Source organism: Primulina tabacum, chromosome 9 (genome assembly GCF_025594145.1).
Source record: "Primulina tabacum isolate GXHZ01 chromosome 9, ASM2559414v2, whole genome shotgun sequence".
In the NCBI taxonomy this organism is placed as follows: domain Eukaryota; kingdom Viridiplantae; phylum Streptophyta; class Magnoliopsida; order Lamiales; family Gesneriaceae; genus Primulina; species Primulina tabacum.
Window position 1 is genome coordinate 10,109,761 of NC_134558.1, and position 12,734 is coordinate 10,122,494.

The 12,734-nt window shown below is 33.8% G+C and overlaps 1 pseudogene; it reads left to right on the forward strand.

Annotated features, from left to right (window-relative positions):
• The first annotated feature begins 234 nt into the window (after positions 1-234).
• The window catches only part of LOC142556918 (uncharacterized), a 78,413-nt pseudogene continuing 65,913 nt past the window's right edge, over positions 235-12,734 (forward strand).

Consider the following 12,734-nt stretch of genomic DNA (forward strand, 5'->3'; position numbering starts at 1 on the left):
AACTTGCTCTTGGAAGTGCAACAATCAAAGTCGCAACAAGTTTTTGGCGCCGTTGCCGGGGAAGTATAATATAATTTCAAGTCTATTTAATTTTGTTTATAGTTTATTTTTCTTTATTTGAATTTTTATTGCTTTTGTGTGTTTTTATTCTTTTGCATTTGCATTTGCATGAGCATTTGGTCACGTACACTTATTGGTCGACTCATTCGAAATAACCCTTTATTTTTACAAAACATGGCGGAAGAACCCATCCAAGAAAATGAAGATGAAATTCAATCTCAACATGATCATGATAGACGAATAACACTTAGAGATCACATGAATCCTACACGTAATAGTGCACCTTCATGTCTAGTTTTTCCCCCTGATGCATCTCATTTCAATTTTAAGCCTGGTATTATCCAACTTTTACCCAATTTTCATGGCTTAGATTCTGAAAATCCACACATGCATTTACGAGAGTTTGAAGAAGTGTGCAACATAACATATATAATGATCTAAATTGTAGCATGAACATCATTCGACTTAAGCTTTTTCCTTTTTCTTTAAAAGATAAAGCTAAAACTTGGCTACAAAATCTTATATCGGGATCCATTAGAACTTGGGATGAATTGCAACAACAATTTTTGAAAAAGTTTTTTCCATCTCATAGAACAAATTCTTTCAAAAGGCAAATCATCACTTTCACTCAAAAACAAGGAGAAACTTTTTATCAGTGTTGGAATAGATACAAAGAATTGCTTAATCTTTGTCCACATCATGGTTTTGAAATTTGGAGAGTTGTTTCTCAATTTTATGAAGGCTTAACACCTAAAGATAGGCAAATGGTTGAATTTATGTGTAATGGAACATTTGAAGATAAAGATCCAAATGAGGCAATTGAGTATCTCGATTCATTAGCTGAAAATGCTCAAAATTGGGACACTATAGGTACAATCGAACCATCAAACAAGATTCAATCTCCTACATCTGGTGGAAGTATGTAAATTCTCAAAGATGAACATGATCTTCAAGCTAGATTTACCTCTTTGGCAAGAAAAGTTGAGGCACTTGAATTGAAAAAGAATGGTCAATTAAAATCTGTTCAAGAAATTGTGTGTCACATCTGTGATACAAGTGATCATTTTACAAAAGATTGTCCCACTTTTCTCTCTTTTAAAGAATGTCTCCATGAACAAGCCAATGTTTTGAACAATTTCAAAAGGCCAAATTTTGAACCATTTTCTCAAAATTACAATCCAGGTTGGCGAAATCATCCAAATTTTAGTTGGAGGAATGATAATGCTGCACAATTTTAACAACCACATTTCCAAAATCAACAAAATTTTCAAAATTATGCACCTTATGTTCCTCCACCTAAAAGAAATTTGGAAGATACATTGAATTCTTTTATTGCAAAGCAAGAGTCTATCAATACTCAAACTGCTCAAACCATGATAGATTTGAAAGATACTCTTGCTAAATTTGCATCTGCATTTAATGTTCATGAAAAAGATAAATTTTCTTCACAACCTCTGTCTAATCCCAAGGATCATCATTCGCAAACTGGAACTTCTGGAACTCAATCGATGGATCAGGTAAAATCTCTTATTACCCTTCGAAGTGGTAAGGTTGTGGAAAAATCCATTCTTGAACCTTGTGAAGATGATGATAAATCAACTCCAAAGGGTAAGGAAGTGGAACCTATAACTTGCGAAGAGGAGGTTCAACAGACAGTGTCACCACCATTCCCTCATGCATTGAAAAATACAAAAAAATCAAATTTGAATTCTGATATATATGATTTTTTTAAACAAGTAAAATTTAATATTCCTTTATCAGATGCAATAAAACAGGTACCATCATATGCCAAATTTTTGAAAGACTTGTGCACTGTGAAAAGAAAATTGAATGTGAAAAAGAAAGCATTTTTAGCCGAACAAGTAAGTGCAATCATTCAAAATAATAATACTTTGAAATACAAATATCCTGGTTGTCCTACTATTTCATGTATTATTGGAGAACGAAAGATTAAAAAAGCCTTGCTTGATCTTGGAGCTAGTGTGAATATACTTCCATATTCAGTTTATCAAGAACTCAATCTAGGCGAGTCAAAACCTACTTCGGTAACACTTTTACTTGCCGATAGATCTGTTAAAGTGCCAAGAGGTATGGTAGAAGACGTATTGGTCCAAGTTGATAACTTTCTATATCCTGTCGATTTCATAGTTTTAGATACACAACCTATCGAAGCTTGTAATGCAATTCCTGTAATTCTGGGTCGTCCATTTTTAGCAACTTCTAATGCTCTTATAAATTGCAGGAATGGAATAATGAAGTTGTCATTTGGTAACATGACCTTGGAGCTCAATGTTTTTAATCTTTGTAAGCAACCACATGACAAAGGAGATGAGAAAGTGAAGATGAAAATATTATTGAAACTCTTGTGGAAGAAAACATTCAAGAAGGGAGTACTCGTGATCAATTAGATATTTGTTCAATTGAAATTGTTAAAGAAAATATTGAAATTGATCTTGATGATTTTATCAGGTATCACTCGTTACCAGGATCAGAGAAAGAATTTGATGCAAAATATGAAAACAAAGACGAACCACCCCTATTGGAGTTAAAACCCTTGCCAGAAGAATTGAAGTATGTATTTCTTGGAGAAGATGAAACATATCCGATGGTAATTACTTCCAAACTAGAAAGTGATCAAGAAGGTAAATTAGTTGATATGCTTAAAAGACATAAAAATGCAATTGGTTGGACACTAAAAGATATCAAGGGCATTAATCCACTAATTTGCGCACACAAAATTCATTTAGATGAAAATGCTAAAACATCTCAACAACCACAAAGGAGATTAAATCCACACATGAAAGATGTTGTGAAAACTGAAGTTCTCAAACTACTTGATGTTGGGATTATCTACCCTATTTCTGATAGTAAGTGGGTAAGCCCAACACAAGTAGTTCCAAAAAAATCTGGCATCACAGTGATAAAAAATGAAAAAGGTGAATTGTTAACAAGTTGAGTCTCATCTAGTTGGCGGATGTGTATTGATTATAGAAAATTAAATGACGCCACTAGAAAAGATCATTTTCCATTACCATTTTTGGATCAAATATTAGAAAGAGTAGCAGGTCATCCATATTACTGTTTTCTTGATGGATATTCAGGTTATTATCAAATTTCCATTGCACTCGAAGATCAAGATAAAACTACATTCACATGTCCTTTCGGAACATTTGCATTTAGAAGGATGCCATTTGGATTATGCAATGCCCCAGCAACATTTCAAAGATGTATGCTAAGCATTTTTTCCGACATGGTTGAAAATTATTTGGAAATTTTCATGGATGATTTAACTGTCTTTGGGAATACATTTGATAATTGTCTTGAAAATTTGGAAAAAGTTTTAAAAAGATGCGAGGAAAAAGGTCTTATTTTAAATTGGGAAAAATATCACTACATGATTACTTCTGGAATTGTTTTGGGACATGTCGCTTCATCTAGTGGAATTGAAGTTGATAAAGCAAAGGTTGATGTCATTGCCAATTTACCCTCTCCAAAAACCATTAAAGAAATTCGCTCATTTTTGTGACATGCTGGATTTTATAGGAGGTTTATAAAGGACTTTAGTTTAATCTCTAAACCCATTTGTAACCTCTTAACAAAAGACACTGCATTAGAGTGGACTCAAGAATGTCAAAATGCTTTTGATAAAATCATTCGACATTTAACATCAGCTCCTATCATGCAACCTCCTAATTGGTCTTTACCATTTGAAATCATGTGCGATGCGAGTGATTATGCAGTCGGTGCAGTATTGGGTCAAAGAAGAAACGGTAAGCCTTATGTGATATATTATGCAAGTAGAACTTTAAACAATGCTCAAATGAATTACTCCACAACTGAAAAAGAACTACTTGCTGTAATATTTTCATTAGATAAATTTCGTTCTTATTTGATTGGATCAACGACTATTGTGTTTACTGATCATTCTGCTATTAGATATTTGTTGACCAAACAGGGTGCAAAGCCACGACTGATACGATGGATTTTGTTGCTCCAAGAATTTGACATTGTGATCAAAGATAAAAAAGGAACCGAGAATGTCGTAGCCGATCATTTATCGAGACTAGTAAAAGGATCATCTTGTGAAATGACACCAATTAACGATAATTTTCCTGATGAACATCTATTTTCAGTTACTACTACACCTTGGTTTGCTAACATAGTAAATTTTCTTGTGACAGGAAAAATGTCACCGCAATGGAGTTCTCAAGATAAAAGAAAATTTTTTAATGAGGTAAAAAACTTTTATTGGGATGATCCGTATCTGTTCAAGTATTGTCCGGATCAAATTTTTCGACGTTGCATACCCGAAATCTGCAAGATCTGTGAAAATTGTCAAAAATTGGGTGCGATTTCAAAAAGAAACATGATGCCTTTGAATCCTATTATTGAAATTGAAATCTTTGATTGTTGGGGAATAGATTTTATGGGACCTTTTCTACCGTCGTTTGGATACTTGTATATTTTAGTTGCAGTTGATTATGTTTCCAAATGGATAGAAGCAATTCCATGTCGAACAAATGATCATAAAATCGTCATCAAATTTTTAAAAGAAAATATTTTTAGTAGATTTGGAATTCCTCGAGCCATGGTAAGTGATGAGGGAACTCACTTTGTTAATAAACCATTTGCTTCATTAATGAAAAAATATGGTATTACTCATAAAGTAACTACTTCTTATCATCCTCAAACAAATGGACAAGTTGAATTAGCTAATAGGGAGATAAAGCAAATTTTGGAAAAAACTGTTAACTCAAATAGAAAAGATTGGTCTCTGCGACTTAATGATGCACTTTGGGCATATCGAACAGCTTTTAAAACATCATTGAATATGTCTCCCTATAGGTTGGTTTATGGAAAACATTGTCATTTGCCTGTGGAATTGGAACATAAAGCTTATTGGGCGATCAAAACTTTAAATTCAAGCATGGATGATGCCAACAAATTGCGTAAATTGCAACTTAATGAACTTGATGAACTCAGAAATGACGCGTATGAGAATTCAAAGATTTATAAAGCAAAAATCAAATCATTTCATGATAAAACAATTCTTAGAAAATCTTTTGAGATTGGTAAAAAAGTTTTGCTTTATAATTCTCGACTTCACATATTCACAGGAAAATTACGATCAAGATGGACATGCCCATATGTTGTGAAGCATGTGTAAACTTATGGAGCTGTGGATATTGAAAATCCTAAAAATGGTGATATTTTTAAAGTAAATGGACAAAGGCTTAAACCATTTTTAGAAAATGAAATCTTTCAAGAAGAGTTTATTTCCCTTTCTGATCCTTGATTTTTTTATTTTTTTGGTGTTGCATTTAAGTTTGTTAGTTTTTATTTCAGGTTTCCTTAATCTTTTTATTTTCCCGGTTAAATGGCGGATAACGGTACTCCGTGACTCTCATAGTCGGTTAAATCAGTTTCCCACAATTGCTGATACAAAATAAAAAAAAAATCAATTCTTTTCTTTTCAAAATAGATGAAATTCCTTCAAAATTTTGTAAATATTTTCCCTCTATTTCTGAAAATGTTCTAAGAAAAATTTATGCAGGAAGGTGTGAAAGATTGAGATTTCTAATGCAAAAAGGAATTCCAGAAGATATTCGTCTTGTAATAGAAGCTAAGGTCCAATTAGGAGGAGAAGTTCCACAATCATTGCTCATTCGGTATTTGCCTGGATTAGGAAAAAGCACTTATGCGAAAAAACGAAGGGCCAAAAGTTTAGGGGTTTGTCATAAGTGTGCAAGATGGACTTGTGACAAACGATGCAGATCTTTGGGATGTGTTTCCAATAACAGAGAAGATAAAATTGGTTTCATTAAGAATGGGCTGAGTAAGGACTCTTTAGATAACATCTTATTGACTCTTGAGACGCATTCTAGTGGACATGTGCATATTGAACTTCTCCGTTTATGGAAACAATTCCAAGATGAGCGTCATAGTCTTGGGAATCCGACTAAAAAAGACCCTGTTTGCCAATTTATAAGAAAATTGGATGGGAAGCATATCCTCGACTCATAAAAGGCGTTGAAGCTGTTTCTGGACGTAAAACCACAGGAAAATTGTGAGCCACAATCACACTACTGTTTATATGCATGTGTGTCATTATTGTTTTTACTATTTATTCTGTTTACAGCTGTGACCCATAGTTTCGTCATGATAACATATTACCCCTATAAAATGTCTCATCTTTCTCTCTATTTTCGCAGACAAAAAAAAAAGAAAGTAAAAACATGGCTGGATCCTCTGCACAAACATTGAAAAATATTTGTGTATTTTGTGGGTCGAGTTCTGGAAAAAATGAAGTGTTTGTAGAAGCAGCGAATAATCTTGGAAAGATATTGGCTGAGAGAAAAATTCACTTAGTATATGGGGGAAGTAATATTGGGTTAATGAGATCTGTTTCAACATCTGCTCATCTTGGAGGTAGTCAGGTTTTGGGTATTATTCCTACAGCTTTAGCTGAAAGAAATATTACAGGTGTTACGATTGGGGAGGAATTAAAAGTTTTTTCTATGTATGAAATAATCACTCAAATGATTGAAAATTCTGATGCTTTTATCGCACTACCAGGTGCTTTTGGTACATTAGAAGAAATTTTTCACACTGTTTCTTGAGCACAACTTAATATCCATAATAAACATGTGGGCTTGTTGAATATCAATAATTATTATGACAGTTTGTTGACATTTCTTGATAAAGCTATGGAACAGAATTTCTTTTCGGAAAATTCACGACGGATGCTCATCTGTGCTTCGACTGCCGACCAATTAATTGATGATTTGGAAGCTTTTGTTCATAAGCCTGATTCGATGATAACAAAGATCAATTGGTCGCAATCAAGCAGTAAGAAAAGTAAGTTGGATCATTGATTCAAAAGTCGTGGATTGGTTTGCGTTTGTTTTAGTTTGTTCAATAAAATTCCAGGTGATATCTCTTTCATTATGTACTCTTTATTAATAGTTATTTTGACATTAGGGACAATGTCATATTCTGATTGGGGTGAGAACAAACTTATAAAAAAAATTAAAAAAAATTAAAAAAATATATATTATTTTAAAATAAAATCATGTTTATTGTTGTATCTTAGTAATTTTTGCAAAAATGTCATACATTACATGTTTGAAAGATTTAAATTAGAACATGCATTAATCTATTTAAGAATGTTTAAATTTTTAGTTGAAAAAAAAAAGTCAATTTTAATATTCTGATCAATATAAAAATATGATTTATGTAATCTTTTTGAATGATTAACCATTGTGATAAAATCAGGTATTAAAGTATATGGCCCAAGATATACCTTATAAGAGTGCCTAAAATTTTAAACTCACACATATTTTGTGAGTGAGTGGAGAAGACTGAGAAAACAGCCTTCAAGCCTTTATTGATCATGAAAGAGACTATCTATTGTTTAGATCTTGAGTTCTTATTTTGAAAAAAAAATGATATTTCCTGAAAAAACAAAAAACAAAGGAGAAAAATACAAAAAGAAAGATATTGAAGATCTATGTACTTTTTAAGTTATGTGCTACGACCCATATATCTCTCATAAAAAAAAAGAGAGAAATTTATTGTACAAATTAAATAAATATGTGGTCAAGAAGCATAAACTTAGTCTGATTCCATGATGTTATGAAAAAAAATATATCAGGAAAAAATATATAATAAAAACAACTAGATTTTGAATCAATGGATTTTCTGTCTTTTGATTAGTTTGGCTCGTTTGTCTGTCTGCATTCTGTAAACCATTTTTCTGAGCATTTATCTGTATTCCAACTCCATGAGAGAAATTGTTGCCATAAATTAAAACATTTATTAACCTGTGAGGATATGGAGTTGAGACTTTTACTAGGATTTTCTGAAGGCCGTGTACATTTAACTATCTGAAATAAGCTTTGAATTGATCATCTCAAATTATTTCATAAATTATAATTATGATGATCTTGATATAACTTTGACAGTTTTCAAATTTAATTTAAACACTTAGATAGTTCTGATTACATTTCTATTTAAATTAATCAATATGTTTTGTATTGCCATTAACGCTTAAATTGCTAGGGACTAGCAATAAGCTGGTTGGGAGGTGTGATAAACATAAAAATTGTACATTAATTAAATGTTTTATAATATAAATATATAGTTTTTGTTTTATTAAATTTTTAAATATTATATGTTTTATAATAAATTGTATAAAATATAAGTTGTTGTGTAATTACAAGTTTTTACTATTTTTTACAGGTTCGATAAAACAAGAATAAACTTGGCGTTGCAAATGGGATTAAGATGATTCTTGGACCTGTAGAAAGTTGATGTTAATATCTACAATATTGGTGGCAAGCATGAGATAAAAATCCTCTCACAATTGGGATTAAATTAAGAAACAAATAAAGTTATCAAAGGAGTGGCAGTTTTACCATGCTCTAGTAGTTTGACCATATCTCTCAAATTACTTGGTCAAATGGTTTGAAAAAAATACTACATCTAGAAAACTTAATTATCCACATGTTTTTTTTTATGTGAAGAAGCAAATTCGTAGAAGAAGATTTTCAAAAGTGATGTGTAACATACTATAATATCTTGGAACACCAATGAAGACTTATGTGTAAAAAAATAATATTTTATTTGTGGTTGTCTCCCCAAATTTGGCTATAAATTGGGGTGCATTGTAATGTATTGAGATATCCCTCATTCTATGAACAAACCTTTGAGTTCATAATATTTCTCTCTATATTTTTCCTTCATTTCTTCATTTAAATATAATTAGCATGTTAATTTCATATTCAAAGTTTTATACTTTGAATAATGAATAGCTAACTTCCTAAAGTTGAGATGAAAAGGTGAAATTCTTGGCATGATAATAAGGTTACTAAAAGGTAAGAATCTATGTTTTATATTATTTAATCATTATTTATTGTTTATGTTATATTTATTTCTTTCAGCATTTTTATACCCTACTTATAAGTGGGAGTTTTGATTTATTGTTGCTATATGTTACACTAAATTCTTGGAACCATTTAAATGTTAGTTTGATATTACCAACCATTTAAATGTGGCACATCGGACTCTGTCTGCATCTCCAAGCTCCATGAACTCGAAGATAACCTCGAGGGACTTGATCCAGCCCACGGCAATCATTGGGGTCCGTCGTCCCTGAAAACTCTTTAGGACGCATCTTCATGAATCTCTCATAGAAAGCCTCGGGCCCTGTCGGCCTGGTCGCCACAGCATGGTTCCCCGCAAACTGTGCGAAGAACTGAGTCATCCCAGCTAGCATCTGGGCATTCATGTCAGGTGGAGGGGGTGGTGGAGGTGATAAGTCTCTCTCCTGCCTCTGCTCCTCCCTGTCTTCTTGGCGAGGCTCATCATTTCTAGTGCGCTCGAGAATGCGTCTTAGGGGGCATACTATTCCATACATAACCCATACATAACCAACATGCATAATCTCTATAATTTATTTAAATTTAAATACTGAACAATAAAATAAATCTGGACGTAAAATATTTCCTGAAAACATGCTGTCAAATAATTCATGCTTTGAATAAAATGCTTAAATGTAAAACTTACAGACCGAAGACGTGACTTCATGAGCTTCTCGTGGTCAGTAGTAGTACAACCTTTTAGAGAACCATTGCTCTGATACTAGCTATAAAGGCCCGAAAATTCGTGTTTGAAAATTTGCGAAAAAATTAAAAATTTTCTTTTTAAAATAATTAAAATGCCTCATTCGCAAAATAAACTGATAAATCAAGTTTAATGTTTAAAAATGGCAGCGGAAGAAGTTATTGCTCAAAAATAACAAGTAAAGTAATCCAACAACTGATAAAAATGTTTGAGCATAAAAATGGCAAGGGATGTAAATGAGGTCCTCGGGTTCCACTACTGCCGACCCAAGCTAGCTCACTGGTCTTCGCCCTCGGCCCCGACATCATCAGTACCTACAACAATCAAGTCTAGTGAGCCTAAAGACTCAGCATGCATATATCGTAAATAACGAGTAAATAATATAATAAAGTTGCATGGGAGTAAAATATCATGTCATGAGGCATAATGTGAAAATAACTTGTCATGAGCAATTATAATACGTGCATAACTAACTGAAATCATAATGAAAATGTTTGCTCGTTGGAGCCCTGTAATGAAATAGCATGTAATAATTTTCTGGTGAGATTATGGTCTACGCAAGTGGCCCCTGCACTGAACTGAACTGAATTGACCGGTAACTAGCGACCGGGTGAAGTAATGAACGTCTGATCAGACTAATGCCACAGTATACTGGGTGGAACTGAACTGAACTGACCGGTAACTGGCGACTGGATAATACAATGATCCCATGATAATGAAATGGCCACAAGCAATATCGCATAAATCTCAAAAATGAACACTTTATATTTTTATGCACGTAATATATTTAAATGGCGTAATGAAATATCCTGTATTATTTTATCACATGGATTGGATCGTTCCCAGGCTCTCTGCGACCTAAATTTAACATGAAAAAATATGCAAATGATTTTCTTGACCAAACTTTGTAATTGAATCCAAAAACGAGACAATTACGCCCAACGACTTCGTATTTAATCATGACCCCGTGCCAACCCGAAACAACACCGAAACATCATTTAGTCATGAATAAATACACCTAAAATGATGAAATAATGCTCCAAAAATGATGCAAGTCGAAATTTTGGTGAATGGAGGCCAAAACATGAAACGCACTTTCGAGAGTCAATTTGGCACATCGCACCGTAAATTCTCGTACAACCTCAAAACTGATCCGAATCACAAACGGCCAAGAACATGACCTTCCTAACTCAATGAGGCACTGTCCAGTACAAGGCTATACACTAAAAGCTAACCAAGAACTCGAACGATCCACTGAACCAAAGTAGCATGTTGTTGTCCACAAAATACAGCAGCTGTGCTTTGGTTTCCTTGCGTCGTTTTCGAGGCTAATGGCCATTGGGGCTTGAACCACCGACCAGAACCTCTTACCAACATCCTAAGGAATTATTTGAACCATGGCTAAGGACCATAGGCCAGCCACAATTCGAATCACACCAGAAACAAACCATACGTCCCAACCGAGCACTAATTCTGCGCGTGGGATGTTGCTGGGGTTCTTGCTGTCATGGACCATTCCAGTGGCCATTTGGTTAACCATGGCATGATCTAGACATCCAGAGGTAGGGTGTGAACCATGGCTAAGGGCCAGAGGCCAACAAAGATCCACATCACTACACAAAATCGAACTATACTTGAAATAAGGGGAAGGGGCCGAAAATCTGTTCTTGTTTCTTTTTTATTTGAAAACCGATTCACCATATACCAAGCCTCAAAAGGGCGACTTGATCACGTCTTAGACATGATAGGGAGGTGTTATAATCATGGCTATAGGCCCCTGGGGCAGCCAAGATCAGACACTCCCCCCTTTACAGCAACATGACAGAAATCGAAGACAAAGGGACACATTTGGGGTGTTGCTGTCACATGCGAGTTTCCAGCGTGTATGGGACTGAACCAATGGACAAATGTGTTCCCAACATGTCCTAGTACATGCCTAGGATCAGCCTTGGAAGCCTGGAATCGAACCAATACCTGAAACAATGAAAACAAACCAACTCGTGAAGCATGAAATGAAGGACCGAAAATCTGCACCTCATTTTTTCGAAAATAGTATGGAAGGATTTCGGGTTTGAGTTTAAATAAATCATGAGTATGATGTTTTAAAATACTAATATGGCTTGAATGAAGAGTCAACAAAAATATAAACATGCCTTGGTTCGTTTTGAAAAGAAAACGAACGAAACGACGACGCGGCGCGGAGGAGGCGGAGTGATCTTCTTGATCTACTTTCTACTCAATTATTTTTCTCACTTACTCAAGCTATGAGGCTCACGTTTTGCTCTGAAATGCTCTCAATTTTTCGGTGATGGGGGAGGGGAAATGATGGTTAGGAGAGTGAGGGGAGTTCCAATAATAAAGGGGTTCAAATGGCATGACCAAGTCTTGCTCCCTTTTGAAATTTGAATTTGTTTGATATCAAAAATGATTGTTGGAGAGATACTAGAGTGACCGAATCCTACTTGCTAAACAAGGCTAGGATATTGATCTTATATTAATTAATTAAGTGTGAAAAGATTATCATGCTAAGGAATGACAAGGAAAGGGTCAAAGGTGAGTTGACAAACAATTGTTTAATCATCTAAGGGGGCCAAAAATTAAACAAATAAATGGAGGGGAAATATTGTTTAGTTAGTAAATTTTAAACCTTTAGATCTTTACCTATCCCTTAAATAATTTAGTGAATTAACACCTTAATTATGGAACCTAAATGAACTTATTTCCTACTCACCTCAAGTTACTTAAATAATTCCTTAAACCTCCTTTTAACTTAAATTAAGTTACTAGCTAGCTAAAATAAACTCTGGGAATGATTTCTAAATCTTAAACTCTATCTCAAAACTCCAACTCCAGTCCGGCCTCACTGAATTAACTGAAAAGATAAAAATTAAACTACTGCATAAAATAATTAACTTTAAAGAAAAGCATTTAAATACTCATGCAATAAAATCATTTTAATTTAAAATACTAGAATTATGCATGGCTTATACGTAGTCTAATTTACGGGTTCTACATAAGATTTCCGCACTGGACTGCACGAACCTTCCTTT